Genomic DNA, 24,038 nt, shown 5'->3' with positions numbered 1-24,038 from the left:
AATGCAAGTTAGTGAACGTGGTCGAAGCACTATAGATGAATGGAAGGGATCCAAGCATCTATAAAGGGAAGAAGACGTAGTTTAGAGAACTGCCGACCAATTAACTTGACATCTGCAGGGAAACTGTTGGAATCGATTATACAGCGTGTGATATTGGCTATTTAGAAATTAACTGCAACAATGGAGAGAATCCGTATGTATTTCTGATGGACGTCTAACAAGGTATGCTATTAGATGTTCGACCCCATCTAGTACCATCTAACAAAAGCAACAGGAAGTGACTTCACCACAGGAAATAACATCACCACAGGAAATGACATCAACAACCCAAAGAAACGCGAACATACAAATAGAAAGCAGGAATTTTCAGCATTGCTTCGCGTGAGGTCCACTGAAGATGTAAGGTAATGAACCGTCTGGAAATGAACCTTCCAAACCTTCATCTATTGTGAACAGTGTTGGTGACCCAATATGAGAAAGAATATACTGACCACTAAAAAGTGCAATGGACCTTCTCCAGATTAATGCCACAGATGTCGATGTTGCCTGATGAGAAAACTCGGCCTATGTTCTCCAGAGTTTCAAAAAAATGAGAGGTGGGTCATACTGAATTTCAGAAAATTCACAGAACATATGACAATTTGGAAATTAACAGAACACTTCCCTGGATGTCTAATCCACATTCTGGGCAAATAATGGCAAGATATAGGATTGGCCACTTAACTCCATAATAATGAGGAAATTCATCAGTCAGTGAGAACTGCCTAAAACAGGGACATAAAAACCTGCTAGCAGGGTAAGATTAGGGACAATCCCTAGATATTCTGCAAGTGTGTCAAGCAGAAAAGAATAACAAGGGAACAGGTAAGAGTCATTAGTGACTTGACAATTTGCATCCAAACCAACTTAGTGATAGGAGACAGAGGGTAGTGGTTGAAGGGTGTAAGTGTGGCAATGCTTGTCAAGGATAGTATTACAGTGGTGGAAAGGACGATAGAGATAGACTTACCATCTAACGTAGTTTGGGCTGAGGTTAGAAATAGGAAAGGTGAGGTCACCCTGTTAGGAGTTTTCTACAGGCCTCCTAATAGTCCGAGAGACGTAGAGGAAAGTATTGCAAGGATGATTCATGAGAAGAGTGAAAGTAGTAGGGTGGTTGTTATGGGGGACTTTAACTTCCCAGATATTGACTGGGAAAGCTATAGCTCGAGTTCGTTAGATGGGTCGGTGTTTGTCCAATGTGTGCAGGAGGATTTCCTGCCACAATATGTAGACAGGCCAACAAGCGATGAGGCCATACAGGATTTGGTTCTCGGTAATGAACCAGGCCAGGTGTTAGACTTGGAGGTCGGTGAGCACTTCGGGGACAGTGACCACAACTCGGCGATTTTACTCTAGTGATGGAGAGGGATAAGTGTGCACTGCAGGTCAGGAGTTATAACTGGGGGCAGGGAAATTATGATGCGGTGAGGCATGACGTAGGATGTGTGGATTGGAAAAATAGGCTTCAAGCGAAGGACACAAATGATATGTGGAGCTTGTTCAAGGAGCAGCTATTGGGTCTCCTTGATAAGTATGTACCAGTCAGGCAGGGAGGAAAGTGTCTTGTAAGGGAGCCGTGGTTTAATAAGGAATTGGAATCCCTTGTAAAAGGGAAGAGGGCGGCCTATGTAAAGATGAGGCGTGAAGGTTCAGCTGGGGCAATTGAGTGTTATAAGGTAGCCAGGAAGGATCTAAAGAGAGAGCTAAGAGCAGCGAAAAGGGGACATGAAAAGTCCTTGGTTGATAGGATTAGGGAAAACCCTAAGGCTTTCTATAGGTATGTCAGGAATAAAAGGATGACTAGGGTAGGTATCGGTCCAGTCAATGATAGTAGTGGGAAGTTGTGCGTGGAGGCAGCGGAGATTGGAGGGACACTAAATCAATACTTTTCGTCAGTATTCACTCAGGAACAGGACATTGTTGCTGATGTGAATATTGAGTCACAAGTGATTAGAATGGATGGCTTTGAGGTATGTCGGGAAGAGGTCCGGGGAATACTGGAAAGGATGAAAATAGATAAGTCCCCTGGGCCTGATGGCATTTATCCTAGGATCCTCTGGGAAGCTAGGGAGGAGATAGCGGAGCCGTTGGCCTTGATTTGTATGTCGTCGTTGTCTACAGGAATAGTGCCAGAAGACTGCAGGATAGCGAATGTGGTCCCCTTGTTCAAGAAGGGGATTAGGGACAGTCCTAGCAACTATAGGCCAGTGAGTCTCACTTCTGTTGTGGGCAAAGTCTTAGAGAGAATTGTAAGGGATAGGATTTATGAACATCTGGATAGGAATAATGTGATCAAGGATAGTCAGCATGGTTTTGTGAAGGGCAGGTCGTGCCTCACAAGCCTTATTGATTTCTTCGAGAAGGTGACCAAGGAAGTGGACGAGGGTAAAGCAGTAGATGTGGTGTATATGGATTTTAGCAAGGCGTTCAATAAGGTACCCCATGGTAGGCTACCGCAAAAATTACGGAGGTATGGCATTGAGGTTGCATTAAAGGTTTGGATTAGGAATTGGCTGGCTGGAAGGAGACAGAGGGTAGTAGTTGATGGTAAAGGTTCATCTTGGAGTGCAGTTACTAGCGGTGTTCCACAAGGATCTGTTTTAGGACCATTGCTGTTTGTCATTTTTAAAAAAGACCTGGAGGAGGGGCTTGACGGCTGGGTGAGCAGGTTTGCGGATGATACGAACGTTGGTGGAGTGGTGGACAGCGAAGAAGGATGTGGCAGGTTACAGCGGGATATAGATAAGTTGCAGAGCTGGGCAGAAAGGTGGCAAATGGAGTTCAATGTAGTTAAGGGTAAAGTCATTCACTTTGGTAGGAGTAATAAGAAGATGGGCTAATGGTAGGCTACTTGGTAGTGTGGATGAGCAGAGGGATCTTGGTGTCCATGTACAGAGATCTCTGAAGGTTGCCACCCAGTTAAATAGTGCTGTGAAGAAGGCATATGGCGCACTGGGCTTTATTGGTAGAGGAATTGAGTTGCGGAGTCCTGAGGTCATGTTGCAGTTGTATATGACTCTGGTGCGGCCTTATCTGGAGTATTGTGTACAGTTTTGGTCGCCATACTATAGGAAGGATGTGGAGGCACTGGAACGGGTGCAGAGGAGGTTTACCAGGATGTTGCCTGGCATGGTAGGAAGATCGTATGAGGAAAGGCTGAGGCACTTGGGGCTGTTCTCATTGGAGAAAAGAAGGTTTAGGGGAGATTTGATAGAGGTGTACAAGATGATTAGGGGTTTAGATAGGGTTGACAGTGAGAACATTTTTCCGCGTATGGAGTAAGCTGTTACTCACGGACATAGCTTTAAATTAAGGGGAGGTTGGTATAGGACAGATGTTAGGGGTAGATTCTTTACTCAGCGGGTTGTGAGTTCATGGAATGCCCTGCCAGTATCAGTGGTGGACTCTCCCTCTTTATGGTCATTCAAGCGGGCATTGGATAAGCATATGGAGGTTATTGGGCTAGTGTAGGTTAGGTAGACTTCGGTCGGCGCAACATCGAGGGCCGAAGGGCCTGTACTGTGCTGTACTTTTCTATGTTCTATGTTCTATGTGTGATTGGAGACCGGCGTCCAATAGTGTATCACAGGGATCAGTGCTGTGTCCCTTATTATTTGTGATTCGGAGGTGTTGGTGTTGGACTCGGGTGGACAACCCTAAAAATCACATAACAATAGGTTATACTCCAGCAGGTCTATTCAGAGGCACGAGCTTTCAAGTTGCACAACACCTAATGAAGAAGCAGCACTTCGAAGCTAGTGCCTCCGCGTAAACCTGTTGGACTATAACCTGGTGTTGTGTGAACTATAACCTTATTATTTCTGGTACTCATAAATGATGCAGCTGTGAATACAGATGGCGGTGGCGGGAGTATGACAACTGTGTTTGTGTTTTGATAGAAAGATTGGTCGGGTGGTTCGCAGAGAGGAGGAAGGCCTTATGTTACAGGAAGATACAGATGGAATCATCAGATGGACAGATCAATACTTGATGGAATGCAATCGGATAAATATGAGGTGATACACTTTAGAAGAAGGAACCAGACAGTGGAGTACCCATTGAATGACAGCACAGGAGGATGCTCAGAGGGTGCTTCTCCACATATCCCTGAATGTAACTAAACAGGTTAATACATAATTTGAGAAAGCATCGAGACCTTGAACATAACCTTTATACATCAGGGCATAGATTATAAGAGTTATGCGGAACTTTGGTTTGGCCAAGATGGAATACGGTATGTAGTTCTGCGAACCACATTCCGGGAAGGATCAGATTGTGGTGGAGGGGGGCTGAGAGGAGATTCACCAGGATGTTCCCAGGGATGGAGCATATCAGCTATGGAGAGTGGATGGATGAGCTCGGGTTGTTTAGTTTGGAGGAGAGAAGACTGAGTGGCCCGTGATTCAGAAGGATAGTATTCCGAGGGACATGGACAGGGTGGATAGACTGCAGCTGTTCTTTTTAGTCAAAGGACCAAGAACAGGGGAACACATTTTAAAGAGAAGAGTTTGAGATTTGGAGGGAATTGAGGTTTGTCTTTTCACCCAGAGGGTGTTGGGGTCAGGAATGGCCTTCTTGAGGGAGAAGTTGTCATGGTTACTTCACAACCATTAGAAAATACACGGCTGTGCACTTGAAATGCCATAAGATTCACGGCTACGGGTCTTGTGTCGGAAAGTGGGGCTAATGTCGACCATGCTGTATTGTTGATGGTACAAAGTCTATGCTTCTGTGTTTGCAGGTCTGTTGAAGGTCAATCATTGAGTAGCTTAAGATAGGAATTGATGGGTTTCTGAAGTGTATATTTTCAAGGGTTTTAAGATTGAACTTGCAATATCTTCTTAAAATATGTCAATCGCAAAATTAAGGGAAAAAAAGGAACAGCTTTCTAACAGTCTGTTAACAGAGAATTGAGGAGAGGGAAAAGGCAGACCTATGGAGCAAATACTTCAGTTATGTCTTCACAGAAGAAAAGAAAACAAAAAAGAAAACTTCCCAACAATACTAGCGAACATTAGTCTGTTTAAAAAAAGAGAATAGAATGAAATTAGCAACAGAACAGTTTTAGAGGAAGTATTGGACCTGAAAGTAGTGAGCACAGACAAAGTCAACAGAGATTTATCAAATGGAAATCATATTTTAGATAATGACTTTTAGCATAATTATGGAGAAGCAATCAATGCAAAACGATTCGATTTTCAGGAAATTTTTGATAAAGCTCCAAGCCTATTATGCAAATTCAAATCCAGTGGGACTGGCACAAATATGGTTTTAGAATGGGGGAGCTGGCAGGAAGCAGTGAGTCGAAATAAACAAGTTTTGTTTCGAGTGGAACGCTTGGCGGATATAGCAGGACTGGGGCTTGGGCCCCAGCTATTCCAAATAGACATCATATGTTTAGTTACGTATATCAAATACAATATTTCCAAGTCTGCTGATGGCACGAAACAATATCGGATTGTAAGTGGGTGAGCAGGATGTCAAAAAACTGCAAGGTGATTGAAACAAATGGCGTGTCTGAGCAAATATGTGGCTGATGAAGTGCAATGACCGGGCGGGGGATATGTGATGTTGTGACCTTTGATAGGAAAAACAGAACGGGAGCCTATTATTTGAAAAGGGATTGGTTGAAAAACGTTAATCTATAAAGGAACTTAAGCTGCATTTTTGTTTGCTTCTGTGCAGCCATCCGAGTGCAGTGCAGGGCAGTGAGATCTGAAACCAGAAGTCAATACTGGGAATGGCATTGGCACTTTGATCAGTGTACACAGACCCAACAAATGGGGAGCTGTAACATTGAAAAGAATCTGGATCTCCCTTTACACCAGTCACTGAAAGCAATATTGCAGGAGCAGAAATCTGGTAGGCAGATAAATTGTGTATTCACCTTCATTTTAGGGGGATTTGAATACAGGAGTAAGGGTGTTTTACTGTAGCTATACAGGGCCTTGGAGAGACCACATCTCGAACATTATGCAGTGTTGGTCTCCTTACCTTATAAAGGACAAACCTGACATTGAGGAAGAGCAGCGAAGGATGACCAGACTTATCTCTGGGATGACAGGCTTTTTCTGGGAGCAGAGTCTGGTGTGGCTGGGCCTGTATTCCATGGGGTTTAGGAAAATGAGTGGAGATCTCTATGAAATACGTAAAATTCTGTCAGGACGAGACAGATTGGAAGCAGGGGTGATAATTTCCCTAGGTGGGACATCAAAAACATAGGGCCAAAACATTAGATATAGACAGGCCACACTGTATTGAGATGAGAATAAATGTCTGCACTCAGAGACTGGTGAACCTGGGGAATAATCTCGCAGATCAGGCTGTGTAACCAAGGCACTGAATATAAGTAAGGATATCTATACAGTGAATGGATAGGGAGAGAGCAGGGATATGGTATGAAGTTAGAGGATCAGATATCTTTCCTGTGATTTACCAAAATCACGGTAGCTGTGTTCCTGTGCGATACTGTGTTACAGAAAATCATGCAATGTTAATAATGGGGCCATTCGGAAAAAAATGGGTTAGGAGCGAACTGCAAAATGTCAGTAAAAACCAAAAATTAATGTTAGTCTAACATACACACACTAGCACAGTCTAAGTAAACCTTTAAATCATATGTTGTAATGCAATAGTTGTCTTAATGTAACACTTTCACACCACAGTCACTGACTACAGCCCTGTACCTTCCACCAAGCTCTTCACCAGAAGACACGCAGGGCTGACTGACCACGTGATACTGATGGGGAATCCCAGTTCTACCCAAGATGCTCTCCCGGTTTTAAGTAAAGTTCTTTCTAAATATAGACAAATATTCCCAGTTTTAGGATCAGTTTCAAGGTTTTCAGAGCCGATTACATTCCTGTTTTCTGAACAGATTGATTGTGCATTTTGCAGAAAGAGGATCGTGAGGCTGCGTTTTATTGGTCAGCTGGTGCCTGGCAAGGAATCGCGTCACTGCGAACGGGAGTTTATTTTATAGAAAAAGGTGCGCAATTCACGAATCACATTGCAGCGAAGTCATATTTAATAAACACGCGCTATCAGAGAACTGCCTGTATATTGAATCGTGGAGCAAACTTGATGGACCGAAGGGACTACAGCAGTTCTTATTTTATATTTCACAGTGTTTAAACATATTGTGGGATATGAACACAGTTTCGGGAAAACTGCATACAGGAGATTTTCTAGAATGGGTGCGGCTCAATTTTTTAAATGGATTACTCCTTTCGTGGTGTTTCTGTGCAAATTGTGGTAAAGCTCTGTAAATGTTGTCACAATCCTCAGATGTGAGGAACAAGGCCTCTACAGGGTCAACAGGTCTGTGTTTCCCATTCCCTTTTCCAGTACCGAGGTTGGGGCCGGGTATTCTGTCCGGTTTTATCCTTTAAGAACTCGGAGCAGTTTGATACAATAGAGTGTCTTGCTTGGCCGATTCAGAGACCATTGAAGAGTTTATCACATCTCTCTGTGTCTGGAGTCACTTTTAGGCCAGACCAGGAAAGCACAGGAGATTCGCTTCCTGAAAGTACGATGGGGAAGGAGATCAAGTTTACAATCAACATTGGACATAAGGTCACTGTTACAATCACCAGATTCTAGATCTTGATATTTTATTAATTATTTTTAACTTACACCAGCTGCTAGAGCATTATCCTGTATTGGAGTAGTAATCCAGTGACATCTTCACAGCAGCACCATCTCCATCTAGGAACCTATCTGAAACCACATTGCGCAGGTTATTTTTGTACTGCTTGACAGCCCTGTCAAAAGGAAATCCCACCAACTTGTTTATCGTGAAGGCACTGAGGGAGTGTTAAAAGGTCAGAATGTAATTATTAATCTATTAGTGGACAGGACATAGTTGAGTAATTTTCCACATTGCCAGGGAGGTGTCAGAGTTGGAGCTGGAATGGAAAAGCTTCCCCAGGGTCACGGCTTGTTGTGCAGCACAAGTCTTCAGTTCCATTGCAGGAATGGTGTCAGGGCCCCACTGCCTTCGTCGTATCTACTGTGTCCAGCTGTTTCTTCATGTCACGTGCAGCGTATCAAATTGGTTGAAGATTGCCATCTGTTATTCTGTGGGCATCATGACGAGGGTGACGTGGATCATCCACTCAACACCTCTGGCTGAGGATGGTGCAGATACTACATCCTTGTCTTTTTCATTGATGTGCAGGGCTGTTCCATTATTTATGATTGGGATATTTCTGGTGTCCTCTCCTCCAGTAAGTTGTTTAATCGTACACCGACATTTATGTCTGGATGTGGCAGGACTGCAGAGCTTAGATCTGATCTGTTGGTCTTAGGATCATTTCGTCCTCTCTATCAGATGTTAGTTCTGCTGTTTGGAATGAAACCACTCAAGCGCCGTAGCTTTGATGGTTTGTCATCAGCTTTAGGTACACATGGTTCTGACTCTGGCATGTTCACCCACACTCGTCACTGAACCATCACTCGGTTTGATGGTAATGGTAGACTGATGGAATATCCTGGGGAAAATGATACAGATTATGTTTGAATACAATCCTGCTTCTGTTGCTGCTGTTGTCAACAGCATCGCATGAATGCCCAGTTTGAGCTGCAATATCTGCAATTCAATTCTACTGACTGTCCCCCAGTTCACATAGAGACCCATTCACCCATCAGCCATGAACTCAGTGACCGCACCTGGTTTCTAATGCGGTAATATTTCCATTTTCATATTCTCATTCTGCTGAGGGCTCTCCATGGTGTCATGCTTCCAATTTGTTACAATACTCAAACGCTTCAACATATTCATCTGAATCTTTTCCTTGCTCGTCGTGCCATCTTCTGCATTTTAATTGAATGTGTTTTTCTTTCGTTTTCTCCCTGGCCATGATTAAGAGCTCTGTGAAGTCAGTGATGCCAGCCTTTTGCAGTTTCAGAGCCAATGAATGTGTGAACTTTTCATTATCGTTCAGTTCCCAGGGTACGGTGCTCCGTGTTGGACAGGGTGTTTGAGAAGCTTTCACGCACGTCATTGGAACTTGTTAAAACATTGCTGAAGAATCAAAGCAGGTCTGCGGGCGTCTTTTGTAGTGAATGCAGAGTTAATCTTTCGGGTCAAGTGACCCTTTTACGAAGCTCTCAGTTTCTCCAGCAATCTTTGTGTTTTTAGTTCCAATATCCTTCGCTATTTCTTTATTTGAAAATGTGTCCTGTGCCTATTCGTTTCTGGAAAAAACGCAGCAGGTCTGGCAGCATCTGCAGAGACAGAGAAGCAGAGTTAGCCTTCCAAGTCCGTGTGAATTGTTCAGACCTGAAAAAGTTTGGAAACCAGGCTTTTTAATCCCTTGCCGGAGATGGGGGATGCATGACAGGGCATGCAAAACAGATGGAAAACAGGGCATGGCAAAATATAAACGGGCTATTAGCAGTTGTGAACGGGAAGATGATGCAAAATGGGTTTCAATTAAGGTGTGAATGGGAGAAAGGGGTTCTCTCTAACTGAGTGTAAGATAAAGAAAACACAACCACACAAGGTCACAGGGAGAACAGGAGAGAGAATGTCGACCATGTCATCTACAGGCCCCCAAACAGTAGTCTGGATGTTGGAGGTAAGTTGAATCAGGAGCTGAAATTGGCTTGTCGCAAAGATGTTACTACAGTTGTTATGGGGGATTTTAACATGCAGGTAGACTGGGCGAATCAGGATGGTATCGGGCCTCAAGAAAGAGACTTTGTGGAGTGCCTCAGAGATGGATTTTTAGAGCAGCTGGTGCTGGAGCCGACCAGGGATAAGGCGATTCTGGATCTGGTATAGTGTAACGAACCAGAATTGGTCAGTGACCTCGAAGTGAAGGAGCCATTGGGAAGTAGTGACCATAATACAATAAGCTTCAATCTGCAATTTGAGAGGGAGTGGGTACAATCTGAAGTGACAATATTTCAGTTGAATAAAGGGAAATATGGAGCTATGAGGGAGCAACTGGCCAAAGTTCAATGGTTTAATACCTTAACAGGGAAGACCGTGGAGGAACAATGGCGGATATTTCTGTGTATAATGCAGAAGATGCAGGATCAGTTCATTCCTAAAACGAAGAAAGATCCCAGGAGGACACATGGGCGGCCGTGGCTGACAAGGGAAGTAAAGAAACATATAAGGTTAAAAGAGAAAAAGTATAACTTAGCGAAGATAAGCGGGAAAACGGAGGACTGGGAAGCTTTTAAAGAACAACAGAGGATTAGTAAGAAGGAAATACGCAGAGAAAAAATGAGGTACGAAGGTAAACTGGCCAAGAATATAAAGGAGGATAGTAAAAGCTTTTTTAGGTATGTCCAAGGCAAAAAAATGGTTAGGACAAAAATTGGGCCCTTGAAGACAGAAGCAGGGGAATATATTACTGGGAACGAAGAAATGGCAGAGGAATTAAATGGGTACTTCAGATCTGTGTTCACTGGGGAAGACACAAGCAATCTCCCTGAGGTAACAGTGGCTGAAGGACCTGAACTTAAGGGAATTTCTATTTGCCAGGATTTGGTGTTGGAGAGACTGTTAGGTCTGAAGGTTGATAAGTCTCCGGGACCTGATGGCCTGCATCCCAGGGTACTGAAGGAGGTGGCTCGGGAAATCGTGGATGCGCTGGTGATCATTTTCCAGAGTTCAATAGAATCGGTGTTGGTTCCTGAGGATTGGAGGGCGGCTAATGTTGTGCCACTTTTTAAGAAGGGTGGGCGGGAGAAAGCAGGAAATTATAGACCAGTTAGTCTGACCTCAGTGGTGGGAAAGATGCTGGAATCTATTATAAAGGATGAAATTACGGCACATCTGGATAATAGTAACAGGATAGGACAGAGTCAGCATGGATTTATGAAGGGGAAATCATGCTTGACTAATCTTCTTGAATTTTTTGAGGATGTAACTCGGAAGATGGACGAGGGAGATCCAGTGGATGTACTGTACCTGGACTTTCAGAAAGCTTTTGATAAAGTCCCACACAAGAGGTTAGTGAGTAAAATTAGGGCGCACGGGATTGGGGGCAAAGTACTAGATTGGATAGAGAATTGGTTGGCTAATAGGAAACAAAGGGTAGTGATTAACGGCTCCATTTCAAAATGGCAGGCAGTGACAAGTGGGGTACCGCAGGGATCCGTGCTGGGACCGCAGCTTTTTACAATATATGTAAATGATATAGAAGATGGTATCAGCAATAACATTAGCAAATTTGCTGATGACACAAAGCTAGGTGGTAGGGTGAAATGTGATGAGGATGTTAGGGGATTACAGGGTGACCTGGACAAGTTAGGTGAGTGGGCAGATGCATGGCAGATGCAGTTTAATGTGGATAAATGTCTGGTTATCCACTTTGGTGGCAAGAACAGGAAGGCAGATTACTACCTCAATGGTATCAAATTAGGTAAAGGGACTGTTCAGAGAGATCTGGGTGTTCTTGTCCACCAGTCAATGAAGGCAAGCATGCAGGTACAGCAGGTCGTGAAGAAGGCTAATAGCATGCTGGCCTTCATAACAAGAGGGATTGAGTATAGAAGCAAAGAGGTGCTTCTGCAGCTGTACAGGGCCCTGGTGAGACCACACCTGGAGTACTGTGTACAGTTCTGGTCTCCAAATTTGAGGAAAGACATTCTGGCTATTGAGGGAGTGCAGCGTAGGTTCACGAGGTCAATTCCTGGAATGGCAGGATTGCCTTACACGGAAAGACTGAAGCGACTGGGCTTGTATACCCTTGAGTTTAGAAGACTGAGAGGGGATCTGATTGAAACGTATAGGATTATGAAAGGACTGGACACTCTGGCAGGAGGGAACATATTTCCGTTGATGGGGGAGTGCCGAACCAGAGGACACAACTTAAAAGTACGGGGTAGACCATTTAGGACAGAGATGAGGAGAAACTACTTCACCCAGAGAGTGGTGGCTGTGTGGAATGCTCTGCCCCAGAGGGCAGTGGAGGCCCAGTCTCTGGATTCTTTTAAGAAAGAATTGGATAGAGCTCTTAAAGATAGTGGAGTCAAGGGGTATGGAGATAAGGCTGGAACAGGATACTAATTAGGAATGATCAGCCATGATCATATTGAATGGCGGTGCAGGCTCGAAGGGCAGAATGGCCTACTCCTGCATCTATTGACTATTGTCTATTGTCTATATAGATCTAGCGAGAGATATGTTTTCACTGTATAGATCATCACCCCCTTCACACTAAGGAATTCAGGTGTTTGACCTGTTATTGGCACTAGTAAGAGTTTCTGGCTGCCTTAGTTTTGTAACATAGAGCAAAACGAACAGTATGAAGTTTGGGCTGTTTTCCTTACCTGTCATTTTTATAATTCTTTCAAATTTGCAGTGCGTATTGTTAAACATTTCATCTTGAAGTTAGTATCAGATGGATTGTAGGAGGTTGAGGGGTGACATTCTCGAAGTTTATAATGTCATGAGAGGCATGATTAGGATGAATAGACAAGGTATTTTCTGCAGGATGGGGGAGTTCAAACATAGATGCATAGCTTTAAAGTAAAAGAGGGAAAATTGAAAGGGACAAAGGGGCAACTTTATTTAGACAGAGGGTGATGTAAGTATGGAATGAGCTGCCAGAGGAACAGCGATAGATGCAAGTACAGCTAAAATATTTCAAAGACATTTGGATAAGCATATGAATGGGAAACGTTTAGAGGCATATGGGCCAAGTGCAAGCAAATGAGACTAGTTTAGTTAAGAAAATCTGGCCAGCATGGACAAGTTGGACCATATGGTCTGTTTGTGTACGATATGGCTGCATAAATCTAGAAAGGGAGGAAGATGTATGAAAAGATATGATGTAATTAATTTGCAAGAAATATAAAAGCAAGCATCACCAGCTTTTTCGGCTATGTAAAAAAAAGCTTAAAAATGTGCGTGTGAGCTGAGGCACAAGTGAAGTGAGGAAAGTACATTGAGGCCATGAGGAGGGTGTGACTGGAGAACTGGCCACAGGGAACAGGCACATAATTTACACTAGTACTTTAAATCATTCCTCTTGGGGAAAGTACTATATGCATTTCAATGGTGTAAACAAAATGGTAATAGGAGAGAATTTCTTGAACTGTCTGTAACAAAAGTAACAAGGTTTTTAACTAACAGGTAAGAATACGGGTAGGCAGGTCAGCAATAATTCATAGTTAATTTTAAAAGAAGTTTTAACAGAGTGACTAGCGGCATTGTGTGAAATATTCCATAGCTCTCTGGATTACAGGAGTGTTTCAGCGAAACTGGAGAACCTCCAATGTGGCACTTGTCTTCAAGAAAGGAATGCGACAGAAAGCAGGAACCAATTAGCCGAATCTTTATTGCTGGGGATCTGCTCGAGTCTGCTATGAAGGAAGGAATCGCAGAGCAATTAGAAAAGCTTAATGCAGAGTTGGCATGGTTTTGTGAAAGGGAAACTGTTTTAGTTCTGTAAAATCATACATTTGTCTTCTGGAGATCCCTGAGAATGCCAAGATTAGAGTCATGCTGGAAAAGCACAAGTGGTCAGGCAGCATCCAAGGATAACAAAATCAATGTTTCGGGCAGGAGCCTTTCATCAGGAACTCCTGAGAATGTGACAAGCAGACTTGATAAAGGGAACTGGTCAACATAAGGCTTTCCAGAGATTTTACACAAGGTATCACAAAATAAACGTGCTGCCACAAGACAGAGGCTTTTAGTATGATGGATAATACATCAGCATGGGTTGACGGTTAGTTAACACATAGAAATCGGAGAGTCAGGATTAATGGATCTTCATGATAAAGGGTCTCTGTTGGATTACCAAAAATATCAGTCCGATGGCATCAGTTATTTACAATCTATACTGAAAGCCTGACGGCGGGAGCTGAGTGCAATACACATCCCAGTTTGTAGATGACACTGAGAACCAAAATGCAGGCTGTTATTTAATGGAGAGTACTCCCAAAAAAAGGAGCACGACAATGGGATTGGAGTGTCCATGTGCATGAAACGTAACGTCAGCATGCTGATGTTCCAAGTAACTAGGTTGGTTCATGAAGCGGATTCCTGGTATTAAAGCGTTGATTTATTGACTGCATACAAAATGGTGAGGCGATTATTCATTTTAGTTGAAATGAATGAGGGCGATATTACTGAAATGTACAAGGTACAGAGGAGGCTTGACAATTAGATGCTGAGAAAGTGTTTCCCCTGAGTCTCGGACTCGAGGTGGTGACAGCTTTCAGGATAACCTATGAGCCTCCCAGCTCACAGTAAGGTCTGCCAGACCCAGGGTCTCACAAAGACCGTGCAGGTGATATACCCAACAAGGAACAAGACAGAGTCCCTTCTGGTACACAGAGTCTATTAGCATAAACGTTCTCTTCAGAATGCTGAATCCATTCCCAGAAACAGACTCGAGTCCAGTGTACAGAGTGCATTGTCAGAGATAGAGTCTACAACCAAAGGCAGAGTCTACTCTTGAAGGCAGCAAATGCATAATCTACAGCACTCACACCAATGTGTCCAGTTTCCATAGAGGTCTGGTGTGTCCGGAGAGAACCAGGACCAAGCATAAGAATACAGTTCATTGTAAAATATGCGGTTAACTCACTGGGGATGGTCCACTCAACAGGAAGAGGCAGATGCAGCAAATGCTCACCTCCCAGCACACACACAGGTGTTCAATCTTTACAAAGGCCTAACCTACCCAGACAATCTGTAGGGGTTCTATGACAATGACATCGAGTTTAGACTATGCAAACACCCAGTGAGTATCTAGTTGATTCACTCACCTCAAGGCTTTGTATGTTTCAATAAGATCAGCTCTCATTCCTTGGGAAACCTGTTAAAGTCTCCATATTGTTAACCCTTCATCCATGTAATAACTGAAGCGAAACACCTCTGAACTGCTTCAAATGTTACTATATCCTTTCTCAGATAAGGATACAAAAATAAAACTAATCTCACACACCAATGTGTTTATGTTTGTTTTCTTAGCGGGTAGTGAGTCTTTGAAACACACTTCCCTGCAGACCATTCGAGGCAGAGATATTTTTGAGGCAAGGTTCACGAATCACAGATGAGTCAAGGATTATCGAGGAGAGGGAAGCAATATGCAGTGCTGGAGAAAATGTAGACAGTGGTACCGAATGATACGGCTCTAGAATATCCAGGAATTAAACGAAATGATCGCATCGTTAAAGTTTTCAGGGGAAAGAAGATGGCAGCGATCTGAAAGGTCTGCGTTGCTGGGCTCTGCATCACAGTAATGCTCTACCCCACCCCACCGCAGTCATTTACTTAAAATTCAACACTAAAAGAGTTATAGAGTCCTTACTAATCCCATTTTGTCAAGTGGAAATGACAAAATACGGGAAAGGATCGGGTAAGTCCCAACACATGGGGCACCAGTTAGAAGCATTCAGCATGCCTGGGGCCGCACCTGTAACCCCCTCTGCTCGTTCGACGGACTCAGTTTCTCACCAGTCCCGGAGTTCACCAAGTTACGTGAAATGATTGAAGCCATGATTGAAGAAAAGTTCAGCAGGAGGATGGAACCACTCTCAGCAGTGCTCCAAAAACATGAACAGCAACTTGAAAACCTTGGAAACAGAACGGATGATGTCGAGCGCCAAACTGCAGGGACAGAGACTGCGATCGATTCCTGAAAAACAGATCCGTACCATAACTAAACAAGGTGACGACCTCGAGAACAGGGGCAGAATGAAGAAAATTCATATCATCGGTCTGCTGGACCGGACATAACGTGATCAGTCACTGAGTTTTTTGTGAGAACTATCTGCAGCAATTCCTTCACTTCGAAGCTGAAGAGGGACGGGTGAAGAGTGAGACAGTTCATCGGGTTACCGTGCGTAGGTCAGGCTCAGACCAACGCCCTCACCCTGTGCGATTACATAGTTGCAGGGACAAACAAAGACTTATGGAAGCTTCCTGAACACAGGGAAAAGACCCGACGAGGGCTCCAGGATTACGTTCTTCCAGGTCTTTTCAGCGACAGTGATAAAAGAAAAGCTTTTGTTGATATCAAGAGAAGATTAAGGGAACTTGAAATTCAGTATTCCTTAATGAACTCAGCGGACGTCCTTATTCTTTCAAAAGATCCACGCATTAATGGATTTTTCAATAGATCCACTGACTCTCCAGAGTATGCAAAAAAGTTGTGGACACTTTATAGTAGGCTGAATGCTTTAATGGAAATCGAAAATCTTGTTTCTATTTTTAAAAGAAAGTTTATTGAATGTTTCTGATATTAAGCAGTGTTAAATTATAGTCGGGGATGGGTAGAGTACATATTTTTAACATCTTCATTGGTAATACTAGTCGTTTTCCTCTTGCTTAGTTTGCATATCGGGTTCTGCTCAAGCTGGAGGTAGTTATGAAGGTGAGCGTGATGACTGAATGCCTACCTAAGGGCAGTTCAATCCCGACATTTGTGATTAATTGCCCTGGATGCAGTAGTGATAATGGGACAGAAGATAAACATTTGTGACGTGCAAATGCCCCCAGTGGGCGGAGGGTAAATGCCCTTCCTGAGTGCCATTGACACTTTGTATCCTTTTGTTTGTTTTTGTATATATTTAGTTTTGGAACTTTTTGAGAGCTTGTTATTTCTAGTAACTTTAATTTGTGTGTTTTTTTAGGCTACATGATTCTTTTTTCATTGGTGCTCAGCGATTTGTAATTCGAGTTCTTCCTCTTTGGAGTTCAAATATTGTTTCAGTCTGTAATGGTTAATGTCGTGCTTAAATGGTGCATCTGGAATATTAAGGGGATCCATTCGCCAGTTAAGAGGAAAAAAAACATACTCGTCTTAAAAAGGAGAGGGTGGACATTCTTGTATTGCAGGAGATGGACTTTGATGACAAGGAACATTTGACATTACAGCAAGGTGGGTTTGATCGGGTTTATTTCTCGTCTTTTTTTTTAACTAGGAATAGGGAAGAAGCCATACTGTTGAGGAAGAATCTTTCGTTTAAATTACTAGGTTGTATTAGACACCCACAGGGGGAACATAACCATCAAAGATATATGGGGAAGAAAGCGGTATTTTGAATGTTTATTGCCCCCTGGCTCACTGCCTTAAATTCCGGATAGATGCATTTTCCGAAATAAGTATAATAATTGTAAGACGAGATTTCAATTGTCTTTTGCACCCACGGTGGACAGTATGCCCAAAGGCTCCCAGCACCATCTTGCCAATGTAAGCAATTAGTGGATTTTTGTTTGGAACTGGGGCTGGTGGATGTTTGGAGGCAAATCCACCTCATAAATAGGGATTTTACTTTCTTCTTTAACCGGCAGAAATGCCGCACCGTGGTTGATCTCTTCCTCACCTTGCAGCAATCTTCGATTCAGTGGTGTTCTGTACAATTAGGAATATTACCATTTCTGAGCATGCAGCAGTCTACTTATTCGTTAAGATTAAGGGCAATATAGCAGGCTCAAGACACTGACGAATGGATCCCTTTATTCTTAAGGATAGTAAGTACATTGAGTTTTTCTGTAATGAATTCAGATCTTTCTTAGCCATTAATTCAGATTCCAGCAGTAACCCATCCATTCTATGGGAAATTGCTAAAGCTTATGCCAAGGGAATAATTATTCCTTTGGATGCGGCAGAAGTTGGAGAAGGAATGCTTGCTCCAGGCACAGTTGAAGGCAGCCGAGAGGGCATACTGTGATAGACCCTCGGTGGCTAGGCTGAAGAGGATCACAACGCGTCGGTCTGCAGTGAATTCTCTGCTCAGATGGACAGCTAAGAAGGAACTTTCTTTTGCAAAAAAAAGGCTGTTTGAGCATGGTGATAAGCCGGGTAAGTATGTAGCCTATCTTGCGAGGGAAAAGAAAGCCCCAAAGCCATTATCTCAATTAGGGAAGGTACTGGGATCCTTACCTGCGATCTGATAAAGATACAAACAGCATTTCGGAGATTTTACTCCGAATTATATCAGACTGAGCATTATGAGGATAAATGGATTAAGATGGAATCTTTCTTCAAGAACTTGGATCTTCCAGCGGTAACCCCCAAATAAGTTTCTTGCCATAATGCACCATTATCAGTGCAGGAAGGTGTAAAGCAGCTTCAGGGTGGAAAGGCGCCCGGTCCTGACGGATGTCGAAGTGAATTTCATGAGGAGTTTATAAACCTATTGTCAGGGCCAATGCTTGCCATTTTAGTCACTCACACAGTCACGACTGCCTCCCACTACCCATACGAGAGGCTCGTACCAATCTTATTCTTAAGAAAAGGAAGATACCGAAAGATTGTGCTTCTCGTAGGCCCATCTGGCTTCAAAATGCTGATTTCAAAATTCTGTCTGAGCCCCTTACATTAAGCATGGAAACTATTTATCCTTCCATTGTCAAAGTGTACCACACCCGCTTATAAAAGGCTGCAGATATTCCAACAAAGTTAGGAGATCACTCAATATGGTCCAAGCGTGTCAAAAGCAAATTATACAGGTATTAATGATCTCTTTAGATGCAGAGAAAGCATTTGCTTGGGTTGAGTGGCCGTATCTCTTCTATACGTTAGAATGGTTTGGTCCAGGCAAAGTTTTTATCAAATGGGTGAGGGTCCTTGAAAGTGATCCCCTGTGTGCGATCCTGTAACATTGATATTTCCAGAGGCAGTCAACAAGGTTATACCGTTTCGCCAGTGTTGTTTACGATGGTGATTGAGCCACTGGCGAAGGCTATCTGCAGGGACCGCCACATATCTGCCCCAGAAGTGGGATAGAAGTCATGTAAGATTACATTGTCTGCAGATGATGGTCTTAAATCTTTGCTAAATCTCACAGTTTTGATACCTTACCACATGCAATGCATTAGTTAGTTTGGTGCCTTTTCCGTCTATACCATTGATTATATAAAATCGGAGGCAATATCGATGGGCGAACACAGGGAAGTACCTGATGACGTGGGAGAATCCTTTTTCCTTTTCAATGTTCCCGGGGGTAATGGGGACGTTCCCTATTTTAGTATATTAGAACATAGAAAATAGAACAATACAGCCCAGAACCGACCCTTCAGCCCACGATGTTGTGTCGGCCACTGATCCTCATGTATGCACCCTCAAATTTCTGTGATCATATGCATGTTCAGCAGTCTCTTAAATGTCCCCAATGACCGTTCTTCCACAACTGCTGCTGGCAGCGCATTCCATGGTCTCACAACTCTCTGTGTAAAGAACCCGCCTCTGACATCCCCTCTATACCTTCCTCCAATCAGCTTAAAACTATGACCCCTCGTGTTAGTCATTTCTGCCCTGAGAAATACTCTCTGGCTATCGATTCTATCGATGCCTCTCATTATCTTGTATACCTCAATTTAGGTCCCCTCTCCTCCTCCTTTTCTCCAATGAAAAAAGTCCGATCACAGTCAACCTCTCCTCATAAGATAAGCCCTCCAGTCCAGGCAGCATCCTGGTAAACCTCCTCTGAACCCTCTCCAAAGAATCCACATCTTTCATATAATAAGGCGACCAGAAATGGACGAAGTATTCCACGTGCTGTCTAACCAAAGTTTTAGAGAGCTGCAACAAGATCTCATGACTCTTAAACTCAATCCCCCTGTTAATGAAAGCCAAAACACCATACGCTTTCTTAACAACCCTGTCCACTTGGGTGGGCATTTTAAGGGATCTATGTACCTGCAAACCAAGATCCCTCTGTTCCTCCACACTGCCAAGAATCCTATCCTTAATCCTGCACTCAGCTTTCAAATTCGACCTTCCAAAATGCATCACCTCGCATTTATCCAGGTTGAACTCCATCTGCCACCTCTCAGCCCATCTCTGCATCCTGTCAATGTCCCGCTGCAGCCTACAACAGCCCTCTATTCTGGCAACGACACCTCCAACATTTGTGTCGTCTGCAAACTTGCTGATCCATCCTTCAATCCCCTCATCCAAGTCATTAATAAAAATTACAAACAGTAGAGGCCCAAGGACAGAGCCCTGTGGAACACCACTCTCCACAGACTTCCAGGCAGAATATTTTCCTTCTACTACCACTCGCTGTATTCTGTAGGAGAGCCAATTCTGTATCCAGACAGCTAAGTTTCCCTGTATCCCATTCGTCCTGACCTTCTGAATGAGCCTACAATGGGGAACCTTATAAAACCCCTTGCTGAAATCCATATACACCACATCCGCAGCTCGACCCTCATCAACTTTTCTAGTCACATCCTCAAAGAACACGATAAGGTTTGTGAGGAATGATCTGCCCCTCACAAAGCAATATTGACTGTATTTAATCAAGCCATGCTCTTCCAGATTGTCATAAGTCCTATCTCTCAGAATCCTTTCTAATACCTTGCAGATGACAGATGTGAGACTTACTGGTTTATAATTGCCGGGGAATTCCCTATTTCCTTTCTTGAAGGGATGAATTATATTTGCTTCTCTCTAGTCCTCCGGTACAAATCCAGTGGAGAGCGAGGATGCAAAGATCTACGCAAGTGGCGAAACAATTGCACTTCCCGTTTCCCAAAGCAGCAGAGGACAAATCTGGTCCAGGCATGGCGACTTGTCAATCTAATGTTTGACAAAATTTTGAGCAAATCAGCTTCCTCTATCTCTATCCATTCCAGCATGCACTCCTGCTTCTCAAAGGTTTCATTCACTACAAAGTTCGTTTATTTCATAAAGACAGAAGTAAAAAAAAACATTTAGGGCTTCCCCTACCTCTTCAGACTCCACACACAAATTCCCTATGCAAACCCTGATCGGCCCTAATCTTTCTTTGACGTTTCGCTTATTCCTCACATAAGTGTAAAATGCCTTTGTGTTCTCCCTCATCCGTTCTGCCAAGCCTTTCTCGTGCCCCTCCTGGCTCTCCTCAGACCATTTTTGAGCTTCTTCCTCGCTTGTCTGTAATCCTCTAGAGCTGAGCTTGACCCTAGCTTCCTCCACCTTCGGTACGTTACCTTCTTCCTTTTGACGAGAAGCTCCACCGCTCTCATCATCCAAGGTTCCGTTATCTTACCATTTCTTGGTTGCCTCAGAGGGACATATTTATTCATCACTTGCAATAACTGCTCCTTAAACAGTTCCCACATGTCTATAGTGCCTGTACCATGGTGCAATTGATCCCAATCCATGCTTCCTAACTCATGTCGAATCGCATCATAGTTTCCTCTTCCTCAATTAAATATCCTCCCATTTTGCCTAATCGTCTCCTTCTCCATAGCCATGCAGAATGTGAGGCAGTTGTGGTCACTATCACCAAAATGCTCTCCAACCACAAGATCTGATACCTGCCCCGGCTCGTTTCCGAGCACCAAGTCTAGAATGGCCTCTCCCCTCGTCGGCCTGTCAACGTACTGAGTTAGGAAACCCTCTTGAACACACCTTACAAAAACAGCTCCATTCAAATCTTCTGTTCGAAGGAGGTTCCAATATTGGGAAAGTTAAAGTCACCCATTACAACAACCCTACTACGTTCACACTTTTCCAAAATTTGCCGACCTATGCTTTCTTCCATCTCCCTGCTGCTATTGGGGGGCCTGTGGTAAACCCCTAACGAGGTGACTACTCCCTTGCTGTTCCTAATTTCCACCCATACTGACTCGGTAGGCAGATATTCCTCAACAATGGAAGCTTCTGTAGCTGTGAAACCCTCTCTGATTAGTAGTGCTACACACCCTCCTCTTTTCCCCCTCCTTAATCTTTTTAAATGCTCTTAACCCCCGGAATATCCAGCAACCATTCCTGCCCCTGAGAAACCCATGTCTGTCTTATGGCCACAACATCATCGCACCAGGTACTGATCCATGCTTTAAGTTCATCACTTTTATTCCTGATACTTCTTGCATTAAAGCAAACACACTTTAACTGATCCTTTGGTTCCTTCCCAGGAAAATTCTTCCCACCAGCTGGTCTACCTCTTGGTATTACCTCGTCTGCATCCACTCTCACCTACGGTATACAGCTCAGGTTTCCACCCCTCTGCCATACTAGTTTCAACCATCCCGAACTACTCGAACAAACCTTCCACCCAGGAAATTGGTCCCCTTCCAGTTCAGATGCAACCCGACATTCTTGTACAGGTCCCACCTTCCCCAGAAAGCATCCCAATTATATACGTATCTGAAACCCTCCCTCCTACACCAGCTGTGCAGCCACGTGTTAAGCTGCGCCTGCTCCCTGTTCCTCGCCTCGCTATCTCGTGGCACTGGTAGTAAACTAGAGAACACTACTCTGTTCGTCCTGCTTTGCAGCTTCCATCCTAACTCCCTGAAATCACTTTTTATATCCTTGATCCTTTTCCTGGCTATATCATTAGTGCCAATATGTAACACGATTTTTGGATGTTCACCCTTCCGTTTTAGAACCTTATAAACCCGATCGGAGATGTCCCGGACCCAGGCACCTGGGAGGTAATATACCTTCCGGGAATCTCGATCCTGACGACAAAACCTCCTGTCGATTCCCCGAACTATCGAGTCCCCTACCACAAATACTTTTCTCTTCAGCCACCTTCCCTTCTTTGCCACAGTGTCAGGCTCAGTGCCAGAGAACTGACTGCTATGGCTTTCCTCAGGTAGGTCGATATGAATACTGAGGCACGAATAAGTAGAATGGATGGCTTTGAGATATGTAGAGAAGAGGTGTTGGAAATTCTGGCAAGGGTGAAAATAGATAAGTCCCCTGGGCCTGATGGCATTTATCCTAGGATTCTCTGGGAAGCAAGGGAGGAGATTGCAGAGCCATTGGCCTTGATTTTTGTGTCCTCTTTGTCGACAGGAGTAGTGCCAGAGGACTGGAGGCTAGCAAACGTGGTTCCCTTGTTCAAGAAGGGGAGTAGGGATAATCCTAGTAACTATAGGCCAGTGAGTCTCACTTCTGTTGTGGGCAAAGTCTTAGAGAGAATTGTAAGGGATAGGATTTATGCACATCTGGATAAGAATGATGTGATCAAGGATAGTCAGCATGGTTTTGTGAAGGGCAGGTCGTGCCTCACAAACCTTATTGAATTCTTTGAGAAGGTGACTAAGGAGGTAGATGAGGGGAAAGCGGTAGATGTGGTATATATGGATTTTAGTAAGGCGTTTGATAAGGTCCCCCATGGTAGGCTACTGCAGAAAATACAGAGATATGGCATTGAGGGTGAGTTGGAGGTTTGGATTAGGAATTGGCTCTCTGGAAGAAGACAGAGGGTAGTAGTTGATGGCAAAGGTTCATCTTGGAGTGCCGTCACTAGCGGTGTTCCGCAAGGATGTGTTTTGGGACCATTGCTGTTTGTCATTTTTATAAATGACCTGGAGGAAGGGTTAGAAGGTTGGGTGAGCAAGTTTGCGGATGATACAAAAGTCGGAGGAGTGGTAGACAGTGAGGAAGGATATGGCAGGTTACAGCGGGATATAGAGAAGCTGCAGAGCTGGGCAGAAAGGTGGCAAATGGAGTTCAATGTAGCTAAGTGTGAAGTGATTCACTTTGGTAAGAGTAATAAAAAGATGGATTACTGGGCTAATGGTAGACTACTTGGTAGTGTGGAAGAGCAGAGGGATCTTGGTGTCCATGTACACAGATCTCTGAAAGTTGCCACCCAGGTAAATAGTGCAGTGAAGAAGGCATATGGCGTACTGGCTTTGATTGGTAGAGGAATTGAGTTCCGGAGTCCTGAGGTCATGCTGCAGTTGTAGAAGACTCTGGTGCGGCCGCATCTGGAATATTGTGTGCAGTTTTGGTCGCCATACTATAGGAAGGATGTGGAGGCACTGGAACGGGTGCAGAGGAAGTTTACCAGGATATTGCCTGGTATGGTAGGAAGATCCTATGAGGAAAGGCTGAGGCACTTGGGGTTGTTTTCTTTGGACAAAAGAAGGTTTAGGGGTGATTTGATAGAGGTGTACAAGATGATTAGGGGGTTAGATAGGGTTGACAGTGAGAACCTTTTTCCACGTATGGAGTCAGCTCTTCCAAGGGGGCATAGCTTTAAATTAAGGGGGGGTAGATATAGGACTGATGTTAGGGGTAGGTTCTTCACTCAGCGAGTCGTAAGTTCATGGAATGCCCTGCCAGTAG

This window comes from Chiloscyllium punctatum, chromosome 17, assembly GCF_047496795.1.
Source record: "Chiloscyllium punctatum isolate Juve2018m chromosome 17, sChiPun1.3, whole genome shotgun sequence".
Classification (NCBI taxonomy): Eukaryota; Metazoa; Chordata; class Chondrichthyes; order Orectolobiformes; family Hemiscylliidae; genus Chiloscyllium; species Chiloscyllium punctatum.
This window is presented reverse-complemented; position numbering follows the sequence as displayed.